This window comes from Chiloscyllium plagiosum, unplaced genomic scaffold, assembly GCF_037043375.1.
Source record: "Chiloscyllium plagiosum isolate Xiang-an unplaced genomic scaffold, Cpla_swu_hap1 HiC_scaffold_2, whole genome shotgun sequence".
Lineage (NCBI taxonomy): Eukaryota > Metazoa > Chordata > Chondrichthyes > Orectolobiformes > Hemiscylliidae > Chiloscyllium > Chiloscyllium plagiosum.
This window is the reverse complement of record NW_028270140.1, coordinates 78,101,191-78,118,011: the sequence shown is the minus strand read 5'-3', so window position 1 is coordinate 78,118,011 and position 16,821 is coordinate 78,101,191. Positions and strand designations below refer to the sequence as shown.

At 39.1% G+C, this 16,821-nt stretch overlaps 1 protein-coding gene across 4 annotated transcripts in view; it reads left to right on the top strand.

Moving 5' to 3' along the window:
- Nucleotides 1–16,821, top strand: part of slc33a2 (solute carrier family 33 member 2) — a 160,972-nt gene that overhangs the window by 61,909 nt on the left and 82,242 nt on the right. The gene's annotated exons all lie outside the window — the stretch shown is intronic.

Sequence of the window (16,821 nt, the reverse complement as noted above, 5' to 3'; positions counted from 1 at the left end):
AAACATCTGGGAAGCTTGTGTTGTGGCTGAATGCGATGAGTGAACAGGACCATGTGAGTTAAGGTCTTGACAGTCAGGTTTTGATGAACTCAAATCTTCAGAGAAAATTGGGTTAATGATGAAAAGGAATTTGCTGTGAAGCTCCCTCTGGTGGCAGAGGAGATTTGTGGTTTTATTAATACTGTGTGTGTCTGCTCCCTCTGGTGGTATAGTTTTAGGCGAAAGTGGGTACTGCGGATGCTGGAGATTACAGTCAAGATTAGAATGATGCTGGAAAAGCACCGCAGGTCAGGCAGCATCCAAGGAGCAGAAAAATTGACATTTTAGGCAACAGCCCTTCATCAGGAATGCAAGATTGATGAAGGGCTTTTGCCCGAAATGTCGATTTTCCTGCTCCTCGGATGCTGCCTGACCTGCAATGCTTTTCCAACACCACTCTAATCTGGTATAGTTTTAGTTTAATCTTGTCAGTACACATAATTAGTTGTGAAGGAACCTCTAGTGCAATGTATGAGAAATTTATATGTTGAAGAGTAGACATATGACAATAATGAAGGTAATGCCAGATTCTAATTTATAGTGTTTCAGGATTCCAACACTTATTTGATATTCATAGATAGATGGGTTAAAAAAAATCATGTCTGTCAGTTTCCTATATTTGGATCTCAAACATAATAGGATTTAACTGTGTACATTAAATTTCCCTCTACATGTGTGTTTATCTGAACTATTATCAGTGCGGTAGAGGATGTTAAAGGATGTGAATTAGAAGCTGGCAGAAACAAGCATCCTCAAATTGTTGTGCCCTTCAAAGACACCAGAGAACTTTCAGCAAATAGCAGTAATACAAAACCAACGCGGTGTACTTTAACCAAATAAAAAAAAAAGCTTTTTCATATAATCCTTAGCTCAAGGTGAAGACACTCTGTACACTGGTGATCAACCAACTTTTCTCTTCACAAACAGTAATCAAATGGTATTTAAAAGTTGTGACTGCAATACTTGCTAACTAAGCTTTGTTTGAACTCCGCATGAAAGCAAATGGAATCTGTCAAAAATAGAGGATGGACTTGTGAAACTGGGTCTCACTGTCATTTTTAAACGTTTTTCAAATCTCTACTAAAAAGAACCTAAGTTTCTCAAGAAATTTAGGATCAAATCCATAGTCATCTATTCATCCTCTAAATGTCACATACAAACCTGACTTAGAACTATTTGGCCATTGTTTCAATGATTCTGGGTCCCAATCCTGACAGCATTATGGGCATACTTACATCCTAAGGACTGCTACAGTGCAAGATTGCAAGAATGCGCAAATAGGTATGGACAATAAATGCTGGCCTAGTGAGTGATGCTTGCGTTCCATGAACAGAAAAAAATAAAACTGTTCTATCCAATACTAGAAATTTAAATTTAATCAATTTTCAGGTCTAGATTCAGTGTATTAACAATGGATACTGCAGAATTATTTCAAGGGGCAGGGCCAAATGTTTTGAATGTTACTAGCAATTATGCAACCTAAAATGTTTTCAACTTCAATGCTAAGTTATTCTTACTTTATACATTTCCCTGAAAGCAGTACAAATTAAGACCAAAAACAACCACCTAACTATTCCTATCCCATTTACCAGCACTTAGTTCATAGATTTGTATGCCTTGACATTGCAAGTGTATATTTGAATGCTTCTTAAATGTTATGGGGCTTTCTGCCTCTATTAACCTTCCAGGCTATGAGTTCCAGATTCACACCACTCCCTGAGTGAACTTTTTCCTCACAACCCCAGTAAACCCCTTGCGTCTGACCTTAAATCTATGTCCCCTGGTTATCTATCCCTCCACTAAGGGGAAAAGTTTCTTTCTGTCTATGATCCTCATGACTTTACACATCTCAATCACGTCAGTCTCTCTGCTGCAAGGGAAAGCAACCCCAGTCTATCTAAACTTTCTTCGAAAAAATTCTTAATCTGTGTTTTCACTGATGGTGTTTAATTTGTTGCTATTTTTATTATACACTTTTTTAAATGTTAGAATACTAATACTTCACAGTATTATGCTTTTATTCAGGACCCAAAAATAACATGTTGTATAAAAGATTCCACCTTTGTCTGCAACTTCTAACAAGCTTCTATACTTTTCTACTAATTAAAATTTTGCGATTCTTAATAATGTTTCTGTAGCTTTATTTTAAGACATAACCAAACTTCCTAGGCTGGCCAACTTTTATTTAGAAACATAGAAAATGGGAACAGGAGTAGACCCTGCTCCTCCATCATGATGACCATGCTTGACCATCCAACTCGACAGCTTGTCTCTGCTTTTCCCTTTATATCCTTTTGATCCCTTTAGCCCTAAGTGTACGTTCAATTCTTCTTGAAGTCATACAATGTTTTTGCCTCACTGCTTTCTATAATAACAAATTCCACCACTCATCACTCTATAGGTGAAGACATTCATTCTCATTTCAGTCTGAAATGCTTTACCCCTTATGCTTTGATGGTGACCACTGAATCTGGACTCTTATTGTGAGGCACGTCCTTCCTGCATTTACTCTGTCTAGTCCTGTTAACATTTTATCAGTTTCTATGAGATTCCCTCTTCATTCCTCCGATTCATAGAATCCCTACAGTGTGGAAACAAGCCTTTGGCCCAACAAGTCCACGCTGACCCTATGAAGAGTATCTTACCTAGACCGATTCCCCACCCTATTACTATATATTTTCCCCTGACTAATGCACCTAACTTACACATCCCTGAACACTATGGGCAATTTAGCATGGCCAATTCACCTAACCTGCACATCTTTGGACTGTGAGAGGAAACCAGAGCACTCGGAGGAAACCCACACAGACACGGGGAGAATGTGCAAACTCCACAGAGACGGTTACCCGAGGCTGGAGTTGAATTTGGGTTCCTGGTGCTGAGCTACCGTGCCACCCATACTGAATAGTTAATATCAGATGATACTCCAGTGAATATAATCTTAATCAATTCAACCCCACTTCATATGTCAGTCCTGCTATCCCAGGAATCAGTTTGTTAAACCTTTGTTGCACTACTTTCGTGGACAGAATGTTCTTCCTCAGATAAGGAGACCAAAACTGCACATGTTATTCCAGGTGAGGTCTCATCAAGGGTCTGTACAATTGCAACAAGACATCTCTGCACGTGTATTCAAATCCTCTCTATGAACATACTACTTGCCTTCTTCGGCTGCTGCACTTGTGTGATTTCTTTCAGTGACTGGTGTACAATGACACCCGGGTCTCACTATGGGCTTCTCTCTCTCAGTTTAATCAGATAATAATCCACCTTCCTGTTCTAGCTCCCAAAGTGGCTATCCTCGTTATCGTCATTTATCCACATTATTCTGCATCTGCCTTATATTTTCCCATTCACTCAATTTGTCTAAATCACACTGAGCGATCTCTACATCCTCCTCACAGTTGACCCTCCCATCCATCTTTGTTCCATCTGCAGATTTGGTGATATTTTAATTCATTCCCTCACTTAAAGGGCAGAATAGCCTGCTCTGCACCTATTGTCTATTGTCTATATTGTCTAAAATAGATTGTGAATAGCTAGGGTCCTAGCACGGATCACTGCAGCACCCTATTAATTATTGCTTGACGTTTGGGCAAAGGCCTGTTTATTCCTACTCTTTGTTTCCTGTCAGCCAACCCATTTTCTATCCATTTCAGTACATACTCCCAAATCCATATGCTTTAATTTTACAAGCTGATCTCTTTATGAAAAGCATGTCCACTGACTCCCCTTCATCAATTCTATGAGTCACATCCTCGAAGAATTCCAGTAGATTGGTCAAACATGATTTCCTTTACATAAATCCATGCTGACACTTTCAGATTCTGGCACTAATAGTGTTCAGTTATTAATGTTTTTATAATGAACTCTAGTATTTTCCCCACTATCAACATCAGGCTGAATTGTTTAGAATTTCCAGATTTCTCACTGCCTCCATTTTTAAATAGAGGGGCTACATTAGCTACCTTGCAATCTGCAGGAACTGTTCCAAAGACTATAGAATCCTAGAAGATGACCACCGATGCTTCCACTATTTTTAGTTCCACTTCCTTAAGTACTCTGGGATGTAGATATCAGGCCCTGGGGATTTATCTGCCTTCAATCCCAACACCATTTCTCTACCAAGTGCTGATTCCCTTCAGTTCCTCAATCTCACTAGACCATGTGTTCCCCAATATTTCTGGTATCTTATTTGTGGCTTCCTTTGTGAGCACAGAAACAAAGTATATATTTAGTTGATCAGCCATTTCTTTGTTTCCCATTATAAATTTCCCCGTTTCTGACTGTATACGACTTACTTTTGTCTTCACCAATATTTTTCTCTTCATATACCTACAGAAACTCTTTTATAGCTGACTCTCGTACTCCATTTTCCTCTTCTTAAGCAATTCGTTTGTCCTCCTTTGCCGAATTTTAAACTGCCCTGCATGTCAGATCTGTTTGTTTTTCGGCAAATTTATATGCTTCATCTTTGGATCTAATACTATCTTCCAATTCCCTTGTAAGGCATGGTTTGCCAGCCTTTCCTATTTTACTTCTGTGCTTGACGGGAAAGAACAATTGTTGCAGTTCACCCATTTGCTCTTTGAATATTTGCCATTGCCTTCCCACTGTCTCTTCTTTAACTAATGTCTCACAACCTACCATAGCCAATTCATGCCTCATATCATTATAATTTCCTCTATGTAAATCGAGAACCTTCCCACAGATTCAACTACATCATTTCCCTGCTGTACACCTCTTTGACTCTATGGTGCTGTGAATCTCCATCCTCATGACAAATTCTATCAGGTTATGGTCACTCATCCCTAAGGGGCTTTGCACAACAAGATTGTCAGTTATTCTCATTACGCAATACCCAACCTAGGATGGCCTGCCCTGTAGTTGGTCCAGGAATTACCCCTCTATGATATTATTATAAATTGATTTACCCAATCTATATGCAAATTAAAGTCACCCATAATTACAGATGTTCTTTTCTTGCATATGTCTCTAATTTCCCGTTTAATGCCATTCCCAAGATTGGAGGTCTATATACAATGTCCACTAATATTTTTTGCTCCTTGCTGTTTCTCAACTGTACCATTTTTGGAGCTAACATTATTGCTCACTATCGTGTTAATTTCCTCTTTAATCAGCATTGTAACTCCACCACCTTTTCCTTTTTGTCTGCCTTTCCGAAGTACTGATTATCCCTGGATATTCTATTCCTATCCCTGGTCACCTTGCAGCCATATCTCAGTAATTCTGCTTTCTCATATCTGTTTTGATCTATTTGCATGATTAATTAATTTGGTTTACTACAAAATGCTCTGCGCATTAAGGTACAAAGCCTGAAGGCTTGTCTTTTTAACATTAAATGTCCAATTTCCATTATCTGTGGCTCTCTTTGATCCTGACCTTTGAATCCTCTGCTTATCATTTTTCTTATTTGTTTTATGACGTTCATTCTTCTGGTTGTTGGTACAGGGTCCTTTAAATTCATCTGGAGCTGTTTCAGTGTGGTGGTAGGTTTGTGGGCTACCATGATGCCTAGGGCCCGAAGTAGTCTGATCGTCATCTCCGAGATGTCTTTAATATATGGCAGAGTGGTTAGAGTTTCTGGGCGTGTTGTGTCTTCTTGATTAGGTCTGTTGTGCTTAATGGGTACCTGTTTTTCCTGAACATGTTGTACAGGTGTTTTTCCTCAGATTCTCTTCGTTCCTGGGTGTTGCAGTGTGTTGTGGCTCATTTAAATAATGTCCTGATGCAGCTCTGTTTGGGGGTGTTGGGATGATTCCTCCTATAGTTGAGTATCTGGTCAGTGTGTCTGGTTTTACTGTAAACATTGGTCTGTAGCTCTTCATTGGGTTTGTATTCTATCATGAAATCTCGGAAGGGGAGTCTGTTGTTATTGTTCTCTTCCTCTTTGGTGAACTTTATACTGGTAAGGATGTTGTTTATGTATTTGTGGGTTTCTTCTAATTTGTTCTGTTTCATGATGACAAAGGTGTCATCCACATAGTTGACCCAAAGCTTGGGCTGGATCATGGGGAGGGCTGTTCATTCTAATCACTGCATAACTGCTTCTGCTCAGAGTCCTGATATTGGTGATCCCATAGGTGTCAACTTGATTTGTTTGTGTGTCTTGTTGTTGAAGGTAAAGTGGGTTGTGAGGCAAAAGGTCTACTAGTTTGAGGATGTTATCATTGCTGATGAAGTTGGTGCTGTCTGGTAATTGTGTCCTTGGTTTGTCTAGCAGTGAGGCCAGTGTTCCTTTGGCTAGAGTGATATTGATTGATGTGAATAGGGCCATTACATTGAAGCAAACCATGACCTCGTCATCCTCTACCTTGGTGTTTTTGATGATGTCAAGGAATTCCTGGGTGGAGTGGATGGAGTGGCTTGAGTCTTCTAATAGATGTTTCAGGTGTTGCAGTTCCTTTGCTAGTCTCTATGCCAGTGTACCAGGAAGTGAGACTATGGGTCTGAGGGAGGCCCCTTGTTTATGTACCTATGATAATCCGTAGAAACTGGAGGATGTTGGATCCATCAGGTTTCATTCTTTAGAGGTCTGTCTTGTAAATTTTACCTGTCTTGTGAAGTTTCCTCTGGGGTGCTGTAATGCAGTTTTCTAGCTATGGAGTTGGGTCCATCACCACCTGTTAGTAGGCATTGGTATCTGCGAGTAGTGTGTTTGCTTTATCAATGTATGGTGTTCTGTTCAGGATGACGGTCATGCGCCCTTTGTTCTCTGCCTTTTTAGAGTCTTTCCAGTGCTTTCCTTGCCAGTGTGTTGACGATATTCCCTTCTTTCTTTCTGCGTAGTCTTGTTGCTTCTGTCTGTCTGATGGTCTGCTGGATTTCTTCCGTAAGTCTGTTGTCTTTCAGGGTGGATTCCAGTGCAGCTAGGAAGTCCTTTTTGTCTGCATCCATGTGGTTGAAGTTCATCCCTTGAACTAGGACAGCCTTTTCTGTGTCTGTGAGTGGTCGGTCTGACAGGTTCTCTATCTGAATTGTCTGTGTTATTGCTGTGTGTAAGCTTGGCCAGTTTTTCTTGTAGGGTTTGTCTTTTCTTTGTCTTCGTCTGCTGCTGTTTAGTGTTGATGGCAAGTTCTAGTATATTTGTCCACTCATGGTCAGTTGCATTAGTGTACAGAGTTTTTTGGTGCGAAATTTCTCGTTCGTATTTGTGGAGTCAATTGTGGGCATCAATTATCATTTCTAGTAGCATCCTGTGGCTGTTCCGTTCTGCTGTTCGTCTGGCTTGTGGGGCATAGAGAGGTGGTTTATATTTGACACATCGTGGTAATGCCTTTTTCCTGAGGGATTTATGTAGGCAGTGCAGTTGTTGGCAGGTGGTGCTCAGTCAGATGGCATTGATTTCCTATCTTTGGGCTAATTTGAGCATATTGCACCCATAGGTATTTGCAACTTTTGACAAGATTTGTAGCTCAGGTTGTGGATCAGGTTATAAGTTTGATCGGTGAGCTGGTAGATTTGTTCTCAGATGCTTTGTTCTTGTCCTTGATTCCTGCTCCTCTGAAATTTGCATAGGTTGCCAACCCCCCTGCCATTTGTTTTGTCTCTATATTCTGTGCTGCCATCAAATCATTTTTCCTGAGCATGTTATTGATCAAAGATGGGAATATTGGCACTGCATTCATACATAGTAATATTCACCTTAAGGATAAGATGCAAAATCAATGTTCCTATGTATGCTGGATGCAAAAGGTTCTATAAATTTTCAAGAACAGAAAGATTGCAAATGTCTTGGCCAATGATCCACTGTTCTACCTTTATCTTGTAACCATTTGTGGGCTCTTTCTGTGCACAGTTTGTCTAAGTAATAGCAGTGATACTATAGAAACCTTAGTGTGGAGGCAGAACATTTGGACATTGAGCCCACATCCATCCTCTGAGGAGTGTCCCACCCACATCCACCTCCCCCTTCCCTGTCCTTGCCACCCTGTTTTTGCCATGGTTAATCCATCTAGCCTGCACATCCCTGGACACTATGGGCAATTTAACCAATGCACCTAATCCACACAACTTTGAACTGTGTGAGGAAACCTGAGCACTCAGAGGAAACCCAGGTAGACACGGGGAGCATGTGCAAACTCTTCGCAGCCAATCACCAAGGGTGGAATTGAACCCAGGTCCCTGGCATTGTGAGGCAGCAGTGTGAACCACTGTGACGTTCCACGTCAGACCTAATGAAATTTGCAGAAAATGTGAATGGTGGTGCATATAATTCCATTACACCTAACCTGGAAGTCACTATTCTAACTCTGTTATTAAAGTTACATTATGCTTCATTCCTCTTCACTAACACTCTCTTGATGAATAAGATATTTACAGAGAAAAAAAAAGAACCTCTCAGTCTTTGGTAAGGCCCATGGTTAATTCTATAACGTATACTGTTTGCCACTAAATTATTTGAAATCAGTTCATGGATTTTAAGTAATTCGAAAGGGAGTAGTTTTTTTAAACATAATTCATCAATCTGTGAAGGTGCCGAATGAAAGTGATAATTTTGGATGTTTCTTTGCCACTACTTCATGCATACCAATTTCATTTGTTGAGGTATTCTACTGTATTGCTTTCAATTGCCTAATGCTTCTATTCATTTCCACCAAAAAAATTGGATCTATGGTGGCAACATTTCAACTTCCCGAAAACCAGTGCACAGTTTTTATTTTCCTAACTAACTGTACTGTGATTTCACTTCTGCATCATTACAGTAATCTGTGCTATACTTGTTACAATTAGAAATTTGTTTGTTTTTAGTTTCATTAGTATAGAGCATAGAATAATAAGAGTAATATAGAACATGATTTCAAGCCACAACAAATTTACTTTAGTGGTAGTTTGTAAGTATGATGTTGGAATATAAAAACTAAAATAACAGGGAAAGTACACATATCCTCTTCAAAAGTGTATTCCTGGCATTTTACTCCAGAAGGACAATTTGATTTCAGGTATTTCTGTTTGATGTTGACTAAGTCAATGGCTAGCATCCAAACGTTATTGGTTGGCACTGCTAAAATAACAGAATGTGACAACTTCAATTAAAGATCACACAATCCAATTTTACTGCCTGGTGAATAAATGTACTCATGCTTAGCACTCTTTGTTTTCAACATGGGAAGCAGTGCAAGGTCGAATATTTTAAGGATAATTTGTGAAATATTAGAATAAAAAAGTAAATATACTGATAATGAAAGAAGAACAATCAGTGTTAGTATTACAGGTACATCTAATCATGTCTCTTTGAAAAATCTCAATATTTTGCAGAGTAATAATGAACTTAAAGTAATTATTACATAGGCCAATTTACATCCAGTAATATTCTGTAAATAGCATTGATTCCAAGTTTTTGTGCTCATGTCTCAGAGTGGGCTGTGAACCCGTACCTTCTAATTCAGAGGCAAGACCAGCTGAGTCACAGCTGACAATAAGAAGTAAAAAATGATATCAGTATTCAAAACAATTTTGACATTTATGTCTAATAATCTAATAACTTCAGTATGGGAAGATCTTACTTTAGCTATTATTAATCTTTTGCAGTAGATGGCATATAATATGGAGCATTATAAACCCTAATGCAGTGGACTGGACTGCCAATGTCTTCATTTTTTTCAAATCATATGCTCAAACCAATGGGAAATTTGGGTAAAACTCAGAAGTGGATAAGAAGCTGGGCAGGAGAAATGCAATTCTGATACATGCTTGAGGAATGAAACTATAAGAGAATGTGAGTGAATACTGCAAAATGACCAGTACTGAGCTGTACTTCAGGGCAGAGAGTGAGAGAAAAAAAAAGCACAGGAATAGAAAAAAAGAGAATAAAAACAAACCAATAATATATATAAATTTTAGTGGCAATTTTTTTAGTGCTGCACAAGTAGCTGAAAAGTCCACTTTGAAGTTTGGCCTTCTTCATGATGATGGACACCTTGGCTGTATGGCTTCTGCAATAAGTCTTGCCTTTTCCTTTCACTGGGAGGTCAGCTGCTGCTGTAATCTGATACATTCAATCTGGGCTGAGGCAGTCAGTTGGGGCTGTCTCAATGCTCCCAATCCCTACTGTATTCTCAGCATTTTCTGTTTCTATTCATTCCATGTTGATTTGATGCTTGTAACTGTGGAAAAGTTGCCAGTTTGACTTATCTAAATTTTCTTCTAAGTACCACAATTATAAATTCCTTGAAGATTTAATAACATTAAGAAACTGGGCTGGATTTGCCTAGATCTGGGAATATTTCTAAAAATGCTACATTTCCAGGATAATAGGAGGGATGCAGCCTAATCTGTTTGTTGGGAGTATTTTTAAAAATCGACTAATATGATGAATCTGATATTAATATCGATTTGGCAATAATTTGTATTGAATGTGATTTATAAACTGTTGTTTATAAAATCATGAGGAGCATGGACAGGATAAATAGACAAGATCTTTTTCCCTGGGGTAGCGGAGTCCAGAAATAGAGGGCATAGGTTTAGGGTGAGAGGGGAAAGATAAAAAACGGACCTAAGGGGCAACTGTTTCATGCAGAGGGTGGTGTGTGTATGGAATGAGCTGCCAGAGGAAGTAGTGGACGTTTGCAGCATTTAAAAGGCATCTGGATTGTATATGAATAGAAAAGGTATACAGGCATATGGGCCAAGTGCTGGCAAATGGGACCAGATTAGGTTGGGACATCTGGTCGGCATGGACGAGTTGGGCTGAAGAATATGTATCTGTGCTATACCTCTCTATGACTCTAATGTACACATACCTATTCTTTAATCGCATTAAAAGCAGTTCATTTGACAAGCACTGGAAAGTTAGACGAGTTACAAATTCCTTTCTGTCTCTCTTTTATGTGGACAGCATTATTACTGTGTGTAATTGCTGTACTAAATACTGTTTTCATAAAAATATTATTAAAACACTGCACATGAAGTTCTTTAACGTATTGTATAATATTACAATTTAGATTGGGTGTCTGTAATTGCGAATCCATTTAAAAAAGGTTCTCTAATCAGGAAGTTAAAAATCACACAACACCAGGTTATAGTACAACAGGTTTATTTGGAAGCAGTAGCTTTTGGAGGCCATTCCTTCATCATCAGGTGATTAGGATTCTGCTCCACAACCACCTGATGAAGAAGCAGCACTTTGAAAGCTTGTACTTCCAAATAAACCTGTTGGACTATGACCTGGTGTCGTGTGATTTTGAACTTTGTCCACCCCTGTCCAACACTGGCATCTCCAAATCAGAGCTAATCAAAAAGGCTTTGTTTGGAAACTGCTTTACTTTGCACCAATGCTACAGTCGTAGTGTAAACTAAACCAGATTCAAGGCCCAAACTGAAAGTTAATGCAAAATAGTCAGGTTTACAGAAGATGGCAAACTGAGGATCAAAGTAAAATGCATACATCCTGGCAATCTGGAGTAAAATAAAAATGCTTGTTATCTCAAGTAGCATCTGTAAAGAGGAAAACAGCTAACAAGGTAAACTGGCCAATAATATAAATATAAAGGAGGATAGTAAAAGTTTTTTTAGGTATGTGAAAGGCAAAAAAATGGTTAAGACTAAAATTGGGCCCTTGAAGACAGAAACAGGGGAATATATTACAGGGAACAAAGAAATGGCAGAAGAATTGAATTGGTACTTCAGATCTGTGTTCACTAGGGAAGACACAAGCAATCTCCCTGAGGTAACAGTGGCTGAAGGACCTGAGCTTAAGGGATTTATATTTGCCAGGAATTGGTGTTGAAGAGACTGTTAGGTCTGAAGGTTGATAAGTCCCCGGGTCCTGATGGTCTACATTCCAGGGTACTGAAGGAGGTGGCTCGAGAAATCGTGGATGCGTTGGTGATTATTTTCCAGAGTTCGATAGATTCGGGATCAGTTCCTGCAGATTGGAGGGCGGCTAATGTTGTACCACTTTTTAAGAAAGGTGGGAGAGAGAAAGCAGGAAATTATAGACCAGTTAGTCTGACCTCAGTAGTGGGAAAGATGCTGGAGTCTATTATAAAGGATGAAATTACGACACATCTGGATAGTAGTAACAGGATAGGACAGAGTCAGCATGGATTTATGAAGGGGAAATCATGCTTGACTAATCTTCTGGAATTTTTTGAGGATGTAACTCTGAAGATAGATGAGGGAGATCCAGTAGATGTAGTGTACCTGGACTTTCAGAAAGCTTTTGATAAAGTCCCACATAAGAGGTTAGTGAGCAAAATTAAGGCGCATGGTATTGGGGGCAAAGTACTAACTTCGATTGAAGGTTGGTTGGCTGATAGGAAACAAAGAGTAGTGATAAACGGCTCAATTTCAGAATGGCAGGCAGTGACCAGTGGGGTACCGCAGGGATCAGTACTGGGACCGCAGCATTTTACAATATATGTTAATGATATAGAAGATGGTATTAGTAATAACATTAGCAAATTTGCTGATGATACTAAGATGGGTAACAGGGTGAAATGTGATGAGGATGTTAGGAGATTACAGGGTGACCTGGACAAGTTAGGTGAGTGGTCAGATGCATGGCAGATGCAGTTTAATGTGGATAAATGTATGGTTATCCACTTTGGTGGCAAGAACAGGAAGGCAGATTACTACCTAAATGGAATCAGTTTAGGTAAAGGGGCAGTACAGAGAGATCTGGGTGTTCTTGTACACCAGTCAATGAAGGTAAGGATGCAGGTACAGCAGGTAGTGAAGAAGGCTAATAGCATGCAGGCCTTCATAACAAGAGGGATTGAGTATAGAAGCAAAGAAGTTCTTCTGCAATTGTACAGGGCCCTGGTGAGACCACACCTGGAGTACTGTGTGCAGTTCTGGTCTCCAAATTTGAGGAAAGACATTCTGGCTATTGAGGGAGTGCAGCGTAGGTTCACAAGGTCAATTCCTGGAATGGCAGGATTACCTTACACTGAAAGACTGGAGCGACTGCGCTTGTATACCCTTGAGTTTAGAAGACTGAGAGGGGATCTGATTGAGACATATAAGATTATTAAAGGATTGGACACTCTGGAGGCAGGAAACATATTTCCGCTGATGGGTGAGTGCCGAACCAAAGGATACAGCTTAAAAATACGGGGTAGACCATTTAGGACAGAGATGAGGAGAAACTTCTTCACCCAGAGAGTGGTGGCTGTGTGGAATGCTCTGCCCCAGTGGGCAGTGGAGGCCCAGTCTCTGGATTCATTTAAGAAAAAGTTGAATAGAGCTCTCAAGGATTGTGGAATCAAGGGTTGTGGAGATAAGGCAGGAACAGGATACTGATTAAGGATGATCAGCCATGATCATATTGAATGGTGGTGCAGGCTCAAAGGGCAGAATGGCCTACTCCTGCATCTATTGTCTATTGTCTAACAATGCAGGTTGATAAAATTAAATCCAAATTAAGGGAATAGGTCACATTGATGGATATTTGAAATAGGTACAATCAAGTCAAGAGAACTGCTTTTCTCTTCTCTCATGAAGCGGTGGATGAGACAGTATCTGTTTCCAAATGGCTGAACTATAAATTTGATATTTATTTTGAATATATAATTAAAGTACTGTCCACTAAGCAATACTACATGTTTGTTGTCCAATCCCTGATCATGTAGAGAGGAAAGATAATCTCCAGCTCTTCTTTGCTATGCACAACTGTCTGTTAAAATCCTCTTCCTCTATCCTCACCTCTACCAACACTGAAGAGGCCAAGGAAATTTCACACGATAAAAACACTGTTTAACTCTTTCTGTTCTTCATCGCAACAACCCCCACTTATCTCTTGCTCACCAAATTAGATCAACGTTTCTAATCACCCTTACCTATACTTGTGTTATTGTGTCTGAATGCCCTGAGTATATCTTACTCTTCCAATTCTTAATTTATTTAAATATCTATTTGTAAGCCTGTGTGTTTTGAACTATTGGGGATGTTGGGGCTCATGGAATGCTGGTCCTTATTTCAAGAGGTTTGGCGTATTAGAGTAGAGAAGTCTTACTGCAACTGTACAAGGTATGGTGAGATCACATCTGGAGTACTGTGAGCAGTTTTGGTCACCTTATTTAAGGAAACATATTATTTCATTGGAGGCAACTCAGAGGAGGTTCACTAAGATGAGCCCTGGTATGGAGGAATTGTATTATGAATAAAGGTTAAACATTTGGACCCTACTTATTGGAATTTCAAAACTTGAGAAGTAATCTCACTGAAACATATCAGACTTAAGGGGTTTGACAGGGTTAATGCTGAGAGGATGTTTCCCCTCATGGGACAGTCTTGGACCAGAGGGCATAGTCTCAGATTAAAGGTGAGCCAATTTACAACTGAGATGAGGAAGCATTTCTTTTTTCAGAGTGTTGTGAGTGTTTGGAAGCTCTTGTCAGAGAGAGCTGTGGGGGTAGAGTACTTTGTGTATGTTTAAGGCTGTGATAGCTGTGATTCAAGAGTCATGGGGAAAGGGCAGAAAAGTGAATGTGAGGAATGTTGGATCAGTGACGATCCTATTGGATGATGGAGTAGGCTCAGGGCCGAATGGCCTAATTCTGTTCCAGTTTCTTATGGTCTAATGGCCTTGCAAACACATAATCAAAGCTGAAACAGCGTCCCTAGTGATAGTAGCCAGTATAACCTGGTGAGAAAAAATAGCATTTGTATACTGGCACATTATCAACCTATACAGTCCAATTTAAATTTACAGTTTGGAATAAATAGTAATGTGTCTTATGATATTATAATGCAGTCAATCTGAGGGAACTGTATTAGCTCATGAATGATAACCAGGACTGAACACAATGCAAGTACATTCACAATCCAAAGCATCACTCATCCCATCACATTGAAGAGTAGAACTTAATTTCAGATTGGCAGTTTCTTTTCATGTTTCGTTTGTCCTAACACAGTTGCATACATGGTTTTAAAATGTTAAGTCTGCCTTGGACATTTGAGATACTGAAGAATGAATTAAGAAATACTCAAACCTGAAATTCACTGCAGATCCACTAGGGGATGCTATTATGACAGAAAACCCATTTTGTGTTTGCTTTTGTATTAATAAAGTATGTAATGTACTTGAGAAAAGATTTAAAGAGGTGTGACTGGCTAATCTGCTTCTGAGAATAATGTGAAACAGTGAAATACACAAAAACTGATTATAGTAAATCTTACTTGAGTGAAATAATTTTCAGTCATTAGACCATAATAAGAGTAAGGTACCAGAAGGGGATTACTGTGCAGGGATTACTTTTTCTTTATGTCTGTCATACAGTTAATGTATTGTATCATAGCACTGTGTTACAAGTCCCAGTTGTAGCTTCAGTAACCAATGGGACCAGAATTTAGCAGTAATCCAAAAATCCACAATTACAACAGCACCAGACGGATTACTAAAAATAGTTTCCCAGCAGGTAATCTGTCTGGATTACTACATTTACAGAATTGCCAGCATTTAAGGAAATATGTGGAGTAGGTTTTTACCTTAGCATACAGTTATGATCTATCTGGTAAATGATACTTAGTGACTTGTTTGCATCTGCATACGTTGTACCTGCCTTAAAGATGTTATATTGAAATGATTGGGAGTCGATTAGCTCAGTTGGCTGGACAGCTGGTTTGCGATGCAGGGTGATGCCAATGGCATGGATTCAGTAACCACTGGCTCTGATTACTGTGAGGACTCTCCTTCTCAACCTCGTCTCTTGACTAAGGCCTGGTGGTCCTCAGGTTAAACCACCACCAGTTGTCTCTCTATCTGTCTAATGAGAGAGCAGCCCTGTGGTCAAGTAGTGTACCTGTACCTGTAGAGAAATGACTACTATGATAATTACAGTACAATGTTTGTAAGTAACTGAGAGCTCAGTCAGTGGAGCACATATAAAACACAAATAATCATCTTCCTGGTGTCATGACTTAACAGCACTAAAGCTCCTATCATTTAATGTAACCTGAAGCAAGAAATTTTATTGAGACAACAAAGTTGGAGAATTTCAAAATCTGAATAAAACAGCGCTCACAGTGATGAAGCATCCAAATACTAGGAAATTTAGGTTTTGCTAAAATATTAACCTAGAAATAAGAGACACCTGATGGAATTTGATCCACTTGAACAATGCAAATCGAATCAAGAAGCGATTTCAGATAGCCTTCTGTGGTAAAAAGTGAGAGAAAATGTGAAGTGGGATTGATTTATCAAAAAAGAATGATTTTATCACTGTGATTCTTTTATAATTCTTATGTTCCTATATCCCAAAAACAAAATTCATCTGTGCTACAAAGTTCGCCTATCCCCTATGATTGAATGTTTATGTAATAGCACAAATGATTGAACTCCATCGTTCTTGAAATGTCTTGCTAGAAGCTGTCTCTGAGTCAAGAAGGACTCTTGATGAAATTTGTAATACAGTTATGAAATTCAATGGAATCATTGATAGTTGCAACTTTGGATGATACTCTAATTAATGATAAATTAATTTTTCAATGATTTCCTTTTATGCTACTTTGTGTTCATGCTAGCTCTGGCACAAGTGTTATTGCTATCTTATCCTATAAATGAAAATACCATTAAAATCCAAAATGTCACACCACAATAGGGCATTTTTAAAAGGCTGTAGTAAGTTAGAACTATATTTGTGGGCACTTGTTGATGCCGCATGCCCGATATAGCATTGTTCTGTTCATCACCAAGTGATCCTTTTGTCCTGATGTATGAAAATTCACAAAATTACACAGAAGATGAAAATAACTTGGCCCTTGTTATGTGGAAGAAAATGTTACATCTCACAATTAATCAATATACTTTTCTCTGTG